Source organism: Condylura cristata, unplaced genomic scaffold, assembly GCF_000260355.1.
Source record: "Condylura cristata isolate star-nosed mole 26May11 unplaced genomic scaffold, ConCri1.0 scaffold00008, whole genome shotgun sequence".
NCBI lineage: Eukaryota > Metazoa > Chordata > Mammalia > Eulipotyphla > Talpidae > Condylura > Condylura cristata.
The window spans coordinates 4,303,880-4,318,839 of NW_004567109.1; the positions used below are offsets into that span (position 1 = coordinate 4,303,880).

General features: G+C 59.3%; 1 protein-coding gene across 1 annotated transcript in view; it reads right to left on the reverse strand.

Annotated features, from left to right (window-relative positions):
- The window catches only part of DHRS3 (dehydrogenase/reductase (SDR family) member 3), a 33,669-nt gene that overhangs the window by 17,332 nt on the left and 1,377 nt on the right, over window positions 1-14,960 (reverse strand). The window lies entirely within an intron of this gene.

A 14,960-nucleotide genomic window follows, 5' to 3' on the forward strand; every position in this document is an offset into this window, starting at 1 on the left:
GGCACAGATGGGGCGGCCTGGGGAAGGGGTCCCCCGCCCGCGTCCGGACCGCCCGCGCTTCCTCCCGGCCTGCGGTAAACAAACGCCGTGATGTCAGGGCGCCGCTGACCTGCGGCTGAACCCGGAGCTGTAAATGAGATGCGAGGTGCCAGCAGCCTCCGGGCCGGCCGCGGTCTGCGAGCCACACACGCTCCTCCGCGCCGGCCTGAGGTTACCCCAGCTGCACACGGACAGGATGCTGCACACGCCACCAGACATTGCGACACGCAGCCGGTCTGCTGGCCGCGGCGTGAACCGGCCGGCAGCCCTCCCCCGCCGCGCGTGGCCGTCCTCTCCAGGGGGCCCCGGGGGCTGGCCGCTCCCATCCATGTGGGGTCACCCTCATCCCCAGGGACCCCACCCTCTGCTTCCCCAGAACCTTCCAGCTGAGGGCTGGGGCCCTGGGGTCAGCCTGGGGCTCTCTCCCGAGGACTGAGGCAGGGCCTCTGAGCAGGGCTTTCTGGGCAGCTCACTGCCTCTTCAGCAAAGCTGGGGTGCCCGAGCCCTTCCTCCAGGTAGAAGCAGATGCTGCAGGGTCCGGGCTGCCCACCGACACCACTGTCTGCCTCCACCAGGCAGGGAGCAGACATTATCCCCAGGCTCCAGCGCCACCGGGGTTGCATGCCCCCGCAGGGTCGCCCCGAGTTGCCCTTAGGAGTAGAGCGGCCAGGCTGGGGCCAGGCGGGCCAGGCCTGTGCTCTGGACTTGATTTGCTGTGTGACTTTGGGATGAGTCATTTGGCATCTCTGAGCTCTGCCATCTCCCTCTGGGAGATGTGCTGATGGGAAGGTCAACAGGGCTGGGAAATGTCCACTAGACTCGGGGGTTGGATAGGAGAAGCCTGGGGTGCAGAAGCCTGGCACACGGACAGCCAGAGAATCAGAGAAAACACGGCAGGCCTCCTCACTCATGACCCCCCAACTCAGCAGGGTAAATAGCCCCCTAGGCCCATGGAGATTCTGTGCCAGCTCCCCCACTTGATTCAAGTTCTTTTTGGGGGTCAGGGGAACCTAGATGTGCCCTGGGGCTTTATGGGGCACCCCAAGAATGCAGCGAGCCTTAGCCTCCTACCAGAGCCAGGCTTAGCTTCCCTGCTGCTGAAGTTAATACTTCAGTCCCTTTTCTCAGGTCGCCCTGAGCATCGTGTCACTACCTGAAACGGTAAGTTTCTGTTGGCTCACTTGGTGTCCAGCTCCTGCCCCAGGGCACACACGTGCACACACACACACGTGCATACACACGTGTGCACATGCACACACCTGTGTGCGCGAGGAATCCGCAGCACCTGCTTGGTAATCAGGGCCTGGCACCAACTGAGTGAAATCACTTGGCCACACAACACACTGGACGTGATGCAAACTGAACATGCAAAGCCCTTGGTCCAAAATTATTGAGTCTGTCAAGAAGGCAACAGCAGGCATAACACAAGTCCCCAGACCCCCAACACACACCCTGAAGCTGCCCAGGGCCATCACGCAGAGGGCGCTCCAGAGCGACTTCCAGGACCTGAGCCTGGTTCACTAGGCTGCCACCCTCCCCGGGCAGCAGGAAACTCTTGCCCATGTTGCACCCAGACAGCAGCCAGCAGCTCAGAGTTGCATCTTAGACATGAGGGCTGAGGTTCTGGAATTGTCAAGGGCGTGGCTGAGCCAGGAACCCAACCCAGGGACAGTTCTGGGAGCCGCTGTCAGGGGAAAGGAAACAGACATTTTCTTGGGGTAGCTTTTCAGCACCCCCTTCCTACCTCGACCCGAAATCCAGAGGTCCCTGGATTTGGTGTGTCTTGTGACACAGCACAGCTGGTGTGTCCCAGGGAGACCTTCGGCTAATTAGGCATAATTTATGGGCTGGTCTCCTGAGGACAAGCTTTAAATGACTCGCAAGCTGGGCCAAGGTAACTAGCTATCTCACAGGCTATTAATTAGGAATCGGTTTAATCTCTGCTGGACGAAGGTCAAACGCCACGGAGTGACCCTTCGGGCCCGCTGGCGTCACGCTATCAGCCTGGGGATCTGAGCTGGGAGGGTGCAGGGAAAGCCTGTGGCGGAAGTAGCGGGTCAGCACATCCTGCAAGGCCAGGATGCTGACCTGTGTGGGCCCCTGCCCAGGGAGCGTGGCTCAGGGGTCCTCGGCTACGCCATCCCCCCACGTCCCATCCCAGCTCTACTGACTTCTCTCGCCTTCCACTACCCCAGCCTGCGTGCGCCTCCCACAGAGACCCTGTCTGACTCCCGAGTGACCCCCAGCAGTCCAGGCTCCACCCCATGGCACCTGCCCCGGAGGTCCCGCCCTGCCCATCCGCACCAGGTCCTCTCACACTATCCTGGCCCAGCCAGAGCTCGCTGGCATGTTCCGGACACCTCTCCCCTCTGGGTGTCTGTCTCCTCCTGCTGCCTCCCCCCCCGGATGCCTCTCTGAGACCTGCTCCCGGCCTCGCCAGCCTTCCTTACCCACGAGCCAGTGCACACTGCAAGCAAGTCCAAACTGAAGCAAGCACTTTTACCTCTCGGAGCCTTAGTTTTCTTGTTTTTAAAACGGGCAGCGATACCTCCTCTCTCGTGGGGCTGCTCTGAAGAACTGATCTGATTGTCCATGTCTGTGGCTTCGTGTTTGGGGGACCTTATCATAGCCACGGGGTCACCGGCTGGGGGGCAGCCCGGCTCTGTGCTCACAGCTGCCTCCCGCCATGACCTGTCCCGTTAAAGCCCCCGCCTCACCGTAGCGCCCCGGGGCCACTGTTTCACCTTCCCCGCTGGACCAAGGATGGGGAACCGGCACCCCGTTGCCCTCCGTCCCTGCTCAGTGCCCGTCCGGCATCCCGGTGTGTCCACCCCTCCTGTCAAATTGACCCTCACAGATGTTGTCCCAGGTGACTCAGTTTCCTCTGAGGTGGACCAGCTGCCCACCTGGCTTGGGGCCAAAGTCCTCACTTCAGTTTTTCTCGCCAAGAACAAAGCTACCAGGCAATGTCCTGCCACCCTGGGTTGCGCCCAGCCACTCTGCAGCAGAGGATTCGGCTCCTCCGTAACACCCAGAGCGGGGCCTGGTCACCAGCAGGCCACGCGGGGTGACCCAGCCGGCGTAGTTGAGCCCCTGCACAGCTCGGGGAGCCCCAGCGAGGCTGGACTAGGCAGGTGAGGAAACAGTGTCAGAGGGCGGCCGCAGGGTAACGCTCGGTCTTAATCCCCAGAAGTCGACTGTTACCTTCAATGGGAAGGGATTTAGGTGTGGATGGAATGAAAGTTAAATTAAAATCGATGCTAATCAACTGACTTCCAGACAGCAAATTGAGCCTAGATTATCCCAGGCTCCTAGCAAGGCGATTTAAAAGTGGGAGAGGAAGACAGGGAAGACTTTCCCGAGAGTCGTGACCCTGGGAAGGGCTGGAAGGAGGAGGAAGATGGGGCCGTGAGCCAAGGAATGCGGGTGACCTCTAGAAGCCCCAGAGGGTATGGAAATGGATTCAATCCTGGAGCTTCCAGAAAAAGTGGGCCGTGAATCTTGGCATGAGCCCGGTGAACCCCGTGAAACCCGCCAGACTTCTCCCCTGCAGAATAAGAGAACAAACACGTGCTGTCTTAGCCACTGAGTGGATGGTGGCGTCTCCTTAGAGACGCCCTAGGAGCTGGTGCAGAGTGGGGACAGGGCTGGCCGGGGTCTCCAGCGGGGGCCCGGGGTGAGGGGGGAAGGCCTCGTTCGCACCCCAGAGTCGGTGCTCTCTGTGGCTCACGCCCTTCTGTGGCTAACTCTCTGCATTGCTTAAACCGTCTATAAAACATGCCCTGGAGACATGCAAAGAAGGCATCTGAGGGCCCAGAGGGACAGGCCAGCTATGGCCACACTGTGCCGCTGCGCTCCTGCAGGCTGATAACCCTTCCTGGGCTCCAGCGACATCACTTTCTTACCGACCTGTCTCAGTGGCCTTAAGTCTTCTGGGGTAGGTCACAAAGAAAGGCTTGACCACCTGCGTGAGCACCCTGAGTGACCACTCATTTTGGCCTCTCTGAACCACACCCCGCAAGGACAGCCAGGTTTCAGCTCAAGCCGGAAAAGTTCATGCTGGGCCTTTAGCCCTGCAGCAGGCGGCCAGCTGCCTCTTGGCCCGCGAGAGGCAGGCCTGAGCTCCCGGAAGCTTCTGTTGAGGACGGGCTCGGTCCTTCCACGAGGAGGACACCGTGTTCCTGGTCTCCCCTGAGGAAGCCCACCTCGAGCCCTGGGGCTTGGCCGGGGCTGGCCCAGAGACCCTTGACTAGCTTGTGACCCAGGACTAGCAACCAAGTCAGGTTCAGCCGGTCACAGCCAGGCCTTGAGGCCTGGACCCTCAGGTGAAGGACACAGGGCTGTCAGCACGTCGGGGAGCTGGGGGCGGGTGGAAGGCTACAGGCATGCATGTCCCACAGAGGACGGTCCCTGCAGCACTGACGGAGCCCCAGAGCCGCCCCAGAGCTGGGCCTCTGTAGGGACCTCTGGTGACACAGTCCGTCTGAAGGACGGCCACCCCTGGCAGTGGCCCTTCATGTTGCTGGACCCAGTTAGGCCCTCACGGGCTCCACCCGCACCGCCAGCCTGTCCTGGTCTGTGGAATGACCAACAGGGTGGGGCAAAGCGCCCTACCTGGCTGGGCATGAGCTGTGGACGGGAAGTCGGGGCCCCTCCGCGCCGGACCACCAGAGTGGGCAGTCCCACGTCAGAGGGCGGGTGGCGCAAGGGCCTGGCAGCATGGAGGGCCGGTGGTCCCGGGACACCGCAGGTACTCGAGGACACGGCTGAGTGACTCTGCGGTCTGTCACGCATTTGCTCAGGCACCAAATGTCTATTACGTGTGCGCCTAAGACTTGGCAAGAGGGGCCTTCCCTCGCCCACCCCAGGGCGGTCTGGAGAAGAGACATGGCACCAAGCAGCCACCGGCGTGGTGAGTTGCCATGGTAACCTATGCATCTGGCCTCGCCACAGCCCCGCCAGGGCCAGCTGAGGGCTGGGAAGCCGAGATGAACGTGACTCACACTGGTAGGCGATTGTGGGGTGTGGGCAGATAGACAGGCCGAGGGCAGCGTTCTGGCCTTGACCTCTGATCTCCGCCACTGAAGGGTCTGCAGCGGTCCAGGCCTTGCTGGTGAAGAGGTCTGCGGTCCCTGGTTGTCCCTGCCACGGGGAGATGGGGTGGGGGCAGGCGGGGTGGTGGTGGGGAACCCCAGGCACTCCCAGCCCTTCCTGGGGAGAGTGGGTCCCGCCCACTGGGTTCTACAAAGCTAAGGAGTTGAATTCCCAAGGGTTTCTGTGGCCTGAGCAGCTTTCTCCCGCTCCCAGGGAGTCCCAGAACGTGGGGTGTCCAGCCAGTCCTTTGTCCCTTGTGCAGCACAGCGCCTGGGTCCAACAGGAAGGGGTGCAGAGCCCCGGTCTGGGAACGGGGGGGTTCGCGGCCCCCAGCCCCGGCTGGAGGGAGCCATCATTTCTTGCAAACATCTCGCGCCAAGTAGGAAGTTTAGGAACCTTCTTTCACCGGACCTTGACACCTTCACTTTCGGGGGGACAGCAGCCCTGCCCAGCGTGTGCTAGCCCGGCGGGCTGGCGTCTGCCACCCCAGGCCTCAGCGGCTGACCTTGCCCGTGGCCAGCCCTGCGCTGGGCTGGCCGAGTCACGTTCTCCCAGGCTGGGTGCTGGGTGCTCTTCAGGCTTGTGAGCTGTTTCTGGCCACTGAATTGGGCCGGGTCCCCCTGGGGGGGCCGGGTCCCCCTGGGGAGGCCGCCTCCATCCTGATGGAGTAATCATGGCCCCTCATGGGCTCCTTAGGGGTGGCGGAGGGACCCTGGCTGAGGACTGAGCGGGCCTGGGGTCCCACATGCCAGGGTGGGAATGGGGGGACCTTTTCTGAGGGGCGGAGGCAAGCTAAGAGGAGGACCCCCAGTCCATGGCTTTCTCACCTTGGAATAAAGAACAAAGGTTGAGGAGCAATGAGATGGGGTTCAGCAGGCCCCCGCAGGAGCAATGGGGAGAGCAGCGTGTCCCAAGTCACTCCCTATAAATATTACCGCCGATCCTTGAACGGTGTGGGGGGCTGGGGTGCAGGTGAAATCTGAGTATAGACTAACGACACCCTAAGATTTCACTACTACTAACCTGCTGAAGCCTCCCCCGGAAAACGACCATCCGATCTGCACCCAGTAAAAGAAGCGAAGGCAGAAGACAGTGTCCCCAAGAAACTCGCCCGAAGAGAGCATGCACTGGCAGCCCAGGCCGCGTCCCCACCCTCTCTGGCGTGTCCGCAGGAAAGTCCACATAGCGGTCGCCGCCCAGTCCACTCCGCGGGGCTCCCGCGGGGCCCCCAATGGGGCCTTCCCGTCCAGGCAGCACCCTGCTTTCAGACCGCACACACCCGCCTCACATGGAAGCGAGACTCTGAAACAAAAGTGAAGCCGGCGGGGTGCCCTGGAGGTGGGGCCCCGCAGCAACCCCTTCTCCCCCTTCTACCTGCTCCCCCACTGGAGTCCTTTGGGGGCTCTGGAACCCAGCTTGGAAACCTGGTTCTGGAAGTCAGCTGGAGCTGGGGTCTGCCTTGGGGGCTGTCAGATCAGGAGAGGCGGACAGGGGGCAGGAGACAATGATCCTACTCCCACCCCCAGAGTGGCTTCAGTGTGGGCAAAGTGACCTCAGGGTTCACTGGAACAATAAGCTTTTCTAGTTCTTTCCCTGAAAGGGGACTTGGAGGCCGCATTTTCCACAGCCAGGATGGTCAATACTATTAGAAAGGCGTGGGCCTGGTGGCCTCCTGCAGGCTGGCTGAGGCTGGGATTGTACCCCCAGCCCCCAATCTGTTCTGTGCGTGCTGGCCTGGCCCTGGCTTCTGGGTCCAACTTTGCTCCAGCCTGAAGGATTGACACAGGTTCAGACCAGATCTAGCCCAAGCCCTGGCCTCTGGCACAGCACATGGGTGTGCCAGATGTATCTGCAGGGTGTATATTTCCCTTATATCCTCAAAGGGCTCTATGCCCAGCAAAAGATTTAGACGTAACTGCAAATGTCTTAGTTGTCACCTCCTTCAAGAAGTCTTCTAGGATTTCCTTTAATTTACAGTGATCTTGCCCTTCTCTGTACTCTCAAGAGTTCTTGGTCTCTTCCGAGGTCCCACGTGGTAGCTCAAAATTAGCTCGTCCTGACGGTCCCTGAAAGCAGGCCCCCCAAGTTTGGGTGCAAGGAATGAACTCTAGCAACCCCTCTCATCAACAGCCACCCTGCCCTTCAGCCAGTATCCGTGCATTGTATGCAAATACTGCTGCTGGGTGCTTCCAAAGTGTTTCTGCACAAGTAAATTTAACTACATCCGGGTCCCATCCTGTTGACAGGACTGCTTATCAGTGGTGTTTCCAGAGCTATGTGTTGGAACCGCCCTGCACCATGGGGCATGGGCCTGACAGTAAATGTGAAAAAAACATGGTGTAGTCTGTAGGGTGCCACAGAGGTCACAGAGAGCTCCTCAGCCACGAAGAGTGCCACAGCCACAGAGAGTGCCATAGTCACGGCGAGTACCATGGTCATATAGAGGGTCAGTCACAGAGTGCATAAGTCATAGAGTACCATAGTCACAGACTACCATGGCCTCAGGGTACCACAGCCAGAGAGAGTATTGCAGTCACAGGGTGCCACAGCCAGAGCACCACAGCCACTTTATGTTACCACAGCCAGGTAGAGTACCACAGCCACTTATGGTACCACAGCCAGGTAGAGTACCACAGCCACTTATGGTACCACAGCCAGACAGAGACCACAGCCACTTATGGTACCACAGCCAGATAGAAACCACAGCCACTTTATGTTACCACAGCCAGGTAGAGACCACAGCCACTTACGTTACCACAGCCAGGTAGAGTACCACAGCACTTATGGTACCACAGCCAGATAGAGAACACAGCCACTTATGGTACCACAGCCAGGTAGAGTACCACAGCACTTATGGTACCACAGCCAGATAGAGAACACAGCCACTTATGGTACCACAGCCAGGTAGAGACCACAGCCACTTATGGTACCACAGCCAGGTAAAGCACCACAGCCACTTATGTTACCACAGCCAGATAGAAAACACAGCCACTTATGTTACCACAGCCAGACAGAGACCACAGCCACAGGGCACACAGTTAGGTAGAGTACCACAATCATAGGGTACCACAGACAGAGTACCAGATACATATGTTACCCCAGTTACAGGTGGTACCACAGTCCCTTGCAGAACCACAGTTAATAGAACCGGTCAGGCTGAGTGTCAGAGCACAGGGCGTGACAGTACCAGCACCCGTCACGCAGACACCCCAGTCGCAGAGTGCTACACTCACGTGGAGTGCCTCAGGTGGGACACAGGATGGCCACATACGGTGTAGGCCCGCAGTTATGGACGCGCCTCACAGTCATCACGACTGCAGACACAGGAAGTTCCCCAGCCCGTTAGCACCAGCAGCACAAGGAAGCCACCGGCAGCCATTTGAACACTGCACGGTCTAGGTCATGTCTGAAGTTCAGAGTGGACGATGTCAATGTGGCCACCTGCACCTCTCAGCTGTCCCTCTCTCCTCTCAGCACCCTACAAAACACAGACCAAGAAATGACCCCCCGCCCCGGCAGGTGCTGCTGAGAAGGGCGCTTCCTACTGTTCCGCGGATGTGGTGTCCCCCTCTGGCCCTGCCCCTGCCTGGGCCGCTGGCCTCTGCTCTCAGGGGTGGGCAGGCGCAGATGGCCAGGACCCAGCCTGCGCGGAGCAGGGCTCTCTCCCCTTGCCCCCTTCAAGAACAGCCCGCTCATCTGCAGAAAGCTGATCACAGGGAACAGCGCCCAGCCCCACCGCACCCAGGTCCCTAGCTGCCCTGGCCTGGAGGAGGCCGACTCACCCTCCGGGCAGCAGTCAACTCAAACCTAAGTCTTGGAGTCTAGGCCGCGCCTCTGGCCACCCCCAGCTGCTTGAGGACCCTCTCCAAGTGCCGACCACAGTGCCCCAGAAGCTTCGAGAAAGAACAAAAGCCACGTCCACGCCCTGAGCCCTGTGCGGCACTGGGGCTCATTTGCGGGGGGGAGTTGGTTCATCATTATTCCCGGGGCTTGGCCACTGTGGACGTGGCCCCTGCACAGGGCCGTAAGGTGAGAGGACAGCACCTCGCCTCGCCTGCTGGGCCCCAGAAGGACTCTAACTCGGTCCCAATCCCCAGAGGCCTGAATGGGGCAGGGTGAGCAGAGAGCAGGTCTCCTCAGCCACCTCCTGGCCTGGGTCCCACGGCCCCACCCACTCCCTGGGCACACTGGCTATCTGGTTGCCCCCCTCCACCCATTTCCTCTTGGCTGCAAAATGATCAGTGGAGACCTGCAGGCCCTGGGTGGTGGAACATACCCGAAAGCGGCCAAGCCAGTCTGGTGGGAGGACTCGGGGGGCCTCCAGACCCTGGCCTGACACCCCCACCCTGGGTCCCCTCGACAGCAGCCAGGAGACCCCGCTAAGACTTAGAGCTTGTCATGACCCTGCTCAAAATCCTCCCGGCTCCAGCTCCCCTCAGTCTGAGATGCTTCTAGACGTTCCTGGATGCAGGGGCTCTTGCTCTTCTTTGCCTGCTCCCACTGCGTCCCCCTGGTCCACTCTGCTCTGGCCACCCTGGCCCGCAGCCCCCCCAGCCCCCCAGGGACCTCTCCTCAGAGGGCCGCCTCTGTCCTGGGCTGGAGTGAGGCCCCTCGGCACCCGTGGGCCTGTGGGCCTGCCGCCTTTGTGTCTCCCCAGCAGGGCACCCCATTTTACTCATCTTGCTATCATCTGTGTGTCTGTCTGTCTCCCGCATGACGCTGTGCCTCGTGGGGGGGGAAGGGAGAGGGGGCGGCGGGGGTCCTGCCTCTCGCCGGCAGAGCCTGGCACACCTGGCAATGCCTGGCACACAGAAGGGCCGCGGAGTGAGGGAACCAACGAGTGGCCTGCCATCCCCGGCCACCGGGGAGTCTCAGCCCCCTTTGAGAGCCTGACACAGGCTCATTTCCAGAATGCTGACACCCCGCTGGTTCCAAGGCTCTGGCGGGTGGCGCGGCAGAGGTAGGAGCGTTTCACTTGGCCTCAGCGGTTTCCTGGACCTCCTGCTTCGTGGAACTAAGTCTTTCAAGTGTTTCCTCTGAAATTCTCCGTAGGTTTAGGTCGTGTGCCCTCAAGGCAACAGGGGGCACCTTGTAATGTCCTCTTGGGTGAGACTTTTGCCCAAGGATGAGGGGGGAGGGCGGGGCCTGCCCCAGGGGTGGAGACTGCGGCTTGGGCCAAAGCCCACAGCCTTGGCCTCAGCGGGCCTCAGCGGCCTCAGCGTGGAAGTCTCTTTCCGGGCAGGAAGAGACAGCTAGGGGCTACTTCTCGTTAGCATGGCTGAAAGTGGCGACACCAAGATGGACACGAACCGGGAAGGTGGCGTAATGAGAGCGCTCAGGACTCCGGGCAGGGGTGCGCACGCCTCGGGTTCTGCCAAGCTGGGAGTTCACAAGCTCCTGGAGTCTAAACAAGCATAAGCAGACGGGCTGGGTGGACGCAAGAGGGACTTGTTGATTCAGGTTCAGGATTACCGCTTGAGAACTTTCTCGAAAGTCTAAATAGATGATTTGGTGACTTGGGGCTCAAAATGGGAAGTTCTCCTTGACATACTAGCAGGGAAACATGGGCCCCTCGTTCCCTTGAAAGCTGCAGGTTGAAAACATTAACATCTTCTGCAAGAGCTGAAATCAGCCCTGGCCAGGCAGCTCTCCGGTAGCTGCTGAGGAAGTTTAGAAATGGGAGTGGGGCCGCCTACCGACCGAGGGGCACGTTCCAGCCCGGAAGAGCTTCCTTTTCATTCGGTGGGGTGGTGTCGAGCAGGAAAGCCTGAGAAGCTCTGTGAGGATACAGGCGGCCCCCCCTCGCTCTCCCGGACTAGCTGATTCATAAACGAGAACCTCAGACCTCCAGGTCTTAGAGATCTTGCGTCCCGAGAGGGCAGTGACTGAAATGGCAGTTCCTGGGGTGAAGCTCAGCCAGCTTGGCCTCAGGAACCAGGTAGACCAGGCCCCAGACACGACCTTTGTTCCACAGGAGGAGGAGCTGAGGCAGTTGAGAGATTGGTCTGGTAGTAAACTGCCCATATCGTCAGGCCCATAGTCTGAAACCCATGGAACAGAATCTACAAACTAACACTCCTCCTGATTGCAAGCTCCCTGCTCCAGGCTGTGTCAAAGGAGAGCCTGACACTTGCCCCAGATGTTCTCAGGGAAGGGGCCTTTGGGGTGAGGGTGGGAGAGCTGGGCATGGCTGTCTGGGTGCATCCTGGCAAGCCTTCGTCACACATCAGTTGTTCGATGAGGCAATTTAGGCCTGATGCCCCTGGGCCTCACGGTTACCTGTCTGGACCCCGTTTCTTTTCATTCTGATTCTCATCAGAAGTGGCTAGACTCAGGCTTAGTGTGAGTGAGAGAGCTCCCGGCTTACTCCCCAGCTCCCCACCCCACTCTATGCTAAAGAATCCTTTGCCTTTGCCTCTCTCCTCCAACTCCAGTCTGGTTTCTTACATCCCTTGACCTTGACCTTCTTCAAGACCCACCTCCTTCAGGAAGCCTTCCGTGAGCCCACGTAGAGAGGAACAATTCCACTGGGCTTCCTCTGAGCCAGATGCTACCCCCAACCCCCAATCCACACCTATCCAGACCTGAGTGTGGCCTCATTTGGAAAGAGGGTCTCTGGAGATGTCATTAAGTATCTCAAGAAGAGCATATCTTGGATCCAGTGACTGGTGTCCTCGGGAGATGAAAGCCCACAGAAACAGAGAGAGAAGGCGGAGTAAGAAGGCAGAGACAGGAGTGAGGCTGCTGCGGACCAGAGAGCACCACGGGCCCCGAGAAGCTACAAGAGACATGAGAGATGGCCTCCCCAGACTCTTTGCTGGGAGGGGGACCCCGCCTGCTCCTCAGTCTCAGAGTTCTGGCCTCCAGACTGTGAGCGAAGACATGTTGATTCTTGTGAGCCACCAAGTGCATGATGCTGCCTTCTGTGGCCACAGAAAACGAATCCACACCGTCTGGAGGCTTTACCCATCCTGCTGCAGGCCCGTTTCCCGGCCCAGCGCAGGGCCCACCTCACGGCCATCTTGCAGCTTTGCTGAGCCAACTCCCTCCTAGATGGCCATCAGAGGGGCCAGCGGGGACAAGGCTATGGGACTTGCTGGACAGATGTGCTGAAGAGTCGGGCTCGCATTTACCAGCAGGGAGCTCCTGGCTGGCAGCTTTGGGGACACACTGTAAATTCACCAATCGCAAGGCAGGTGCCACTCCCAGTGTTGTAGTACCTCTCCAGGAAACTCGCCCGCTGTCCTGGCTTCTACCCCTCCTGGGGGGCGGGACTAGGCCCTGGCAGGTGGCCTGGGCCTCCCCTGGGCCTGCCATCACGGCCCAGGCACTAGGCCTGCCTCTTGCCTCATTCTGGGCCAAAGGCTCAAACAGCGACTGAAAATATCTCCAAATTTCTCCCGCTAAGATCAAGTCAAAGTCAAATGCTCTGGAGGCTGGGTCAGCCAAGGAGCTAGCCCGGGGCCTTGGAAGGAAGGGCCCACACTCTGAGATGCTTCTGAGGGGGGGATCTCGGGAGGAACAGCAAATAAAAACAGAGTGTAGAGATCAGTAGGTCAGCAAGAGCCTCCCGGTCGGTCGGAGACCTGAGTGTGTCTGGCCCTGCCTGGGTTAACCTCGGGGCATCAGTGAGCAAGGACCGAGGTCTCCGGGTTGGAACTTCCCAAGTCCTGGAGTTTGCTGTAAGAAAAACCCTCAGTTGGGTCCCCTTGGCAGCCTAAGGCCCTATGATCCTTTCCCCCACGATATTGCCAACTCCTGTTTGATTCAAGGTCATCACCGGAAGCTGGGTTGTCAGCCTCCATCCTCACCAGAAGGCAACAGCGCTCTCCTGGACAGGCCAGCGGTTTGCAAAGGCTGGGTCCTTCTCCCTTCTTTCACTTTTGGGGGTCCTTCCTCTCCAAGTCTGATCCCACCTGAATCCAGGCTGCCTTCCACTCCCACCGGGGGAAAAAAGCGCATGGGCGGTTCCCTGCAGGCTGCCTCACACCCCTGCTGTAGGTGGGTGCTGCAGCATTGCCATGGTGTTGCCTCCCAGCTCTGCAAGGCCCCAGGACCAGCCCGAGGACCCCTGTTCCACACCGACCCACACTTCTCCAGCCTACCTGGCGTGGTCCCGAGAATCCCCCTCTATCATACCAGGTCTTTTGGCCCCAAGCGCGGGCGCTGGCACTGGGGTTTGCCCTGATGCCCTTTCACAGGCCCCAGATGGTCTCAGGCAAGAAGCTTGATTCCAAATTCCCCACCGTGCCAGCCAGTGGAAAGCTCATTAAAAAGTAGCTCCAGTAATTGGTCAGATAATTGCGAGTTACAGGGAGGGCACTGGATCGGCCCGCCCGGTCCGATGACTGAGCGGGGTGTCCCTGGCACTGTGAGTTCACAGGTTCCCTGAGCCTGTTTCTGACGACTTGACACCCATGTAAGACCTAGTTCTAGGTTTATTCCCTGGAAGAGAATGTCCATCCTAAATCAGGCGGGTCCGTGGTTCCCAATCCCGAACTCACAGGCTGTCCCCCAGCACTGTTTTAATCACCCCCCCCAACCATCTAATTCTTTCAACTTAGACTTGTTTATAATCAGTCAAGTTTTTCCAGATTGACTAAAAGAGTTCATATGCCCACTGTAGCCAGAGCGCTGGGCCAGACCCAGGCCTCGGGCCAGCTGGAGGAGTCAGAAGAAAGTTTCTGTGGGATGCAGACAGGGAAGGAATGACAATTACACCCACAGTCCCAACCCCCATAGGCGTCCCCAAGGACACCCTCCTGTGCCATCCTGACCTGACCCCGCCACCAAGGGCTTTTGGGAACCGAAACTGCTGAGCCCAACTCTCACATCCTTCCTCTCCGTGTATCCAAGGGTTAAAAACACTTCCGAACTGCCCTTCCAACTGCAAGGTCAAGCAGCTGTCCAAACCACCCAAGGAGAAGCCAGAGCCTGGGACGGCCGACCCCAGCTAGCCGGTCATCACAAGCCCCTAGGCCGGCCTGCTGGCCGGCCTGGCAAGGGAAGAGTTAATGGGCAATCAGCTAAGGCTGATAGTTCAGGCTCCAAAGTTCAGTCCCAGTCAGAGCCACCCCGGAGGAATTGTAAATCTCAGGGAGTATTTAACAAAACAAAAGCAACCTGGAATTACATGCAGGTTTGGTTTTCTACAGTACCTATTTACTTAATCCCCTAGGTATGTGGCTCCATGTCAGATCAGCTGGCTTTGCTGGCCCTTCACCCTCCCTGGCTCAAAACAGTTTAAGTTTCAAGCTAATTCCCTGTTTTTGCTCTTCCTCTTCACAGGGCCACTGGAGACAGCCCAGCCTGCCCGCCTCGGCTCTCTCTCCCTCTCTCTCCCTGTGGCTCTAGACTCTGCGTGAGTCAGCCTGGCTAGGGTCAGAGTTGGGTGACAGCAGCTCACCGCCCCGCTCTCAGCACCAGGTCTTGGAAAACTGGACAAGAGGAGCTGGCACTGGCAACAGGGGACGCCAGCGGCCCGTGCCACCTCCCCAGTTAATGGGGAGGGATCCCCTCTGGGGCTGTATCTGGGGGAGGTGGCAGGGTTGGAGGTGAGAACAAGGGCTGTTTATCAGCTACCGCTACCCCTTGCTTTCCAGATTTCCAAAACCCTGGGCCCCTCAGTGCCAGTCAGGCCAGCCTGACCACCCCAGACCACTCCCCCTTTCCAAGCCCAGACCCAGTATCCCCTCTCCTCTGCCACACAGGTTGGGGCTGGGATACGGGTTGCCAAGGAAAATACCAAGCGCCAGCTAGCAGGCGGCTTCCCTTCCCAGGAGCGCACACACCCTGCGCTCCAGGGTGGTGCAGAGGGGAAGTCTGGG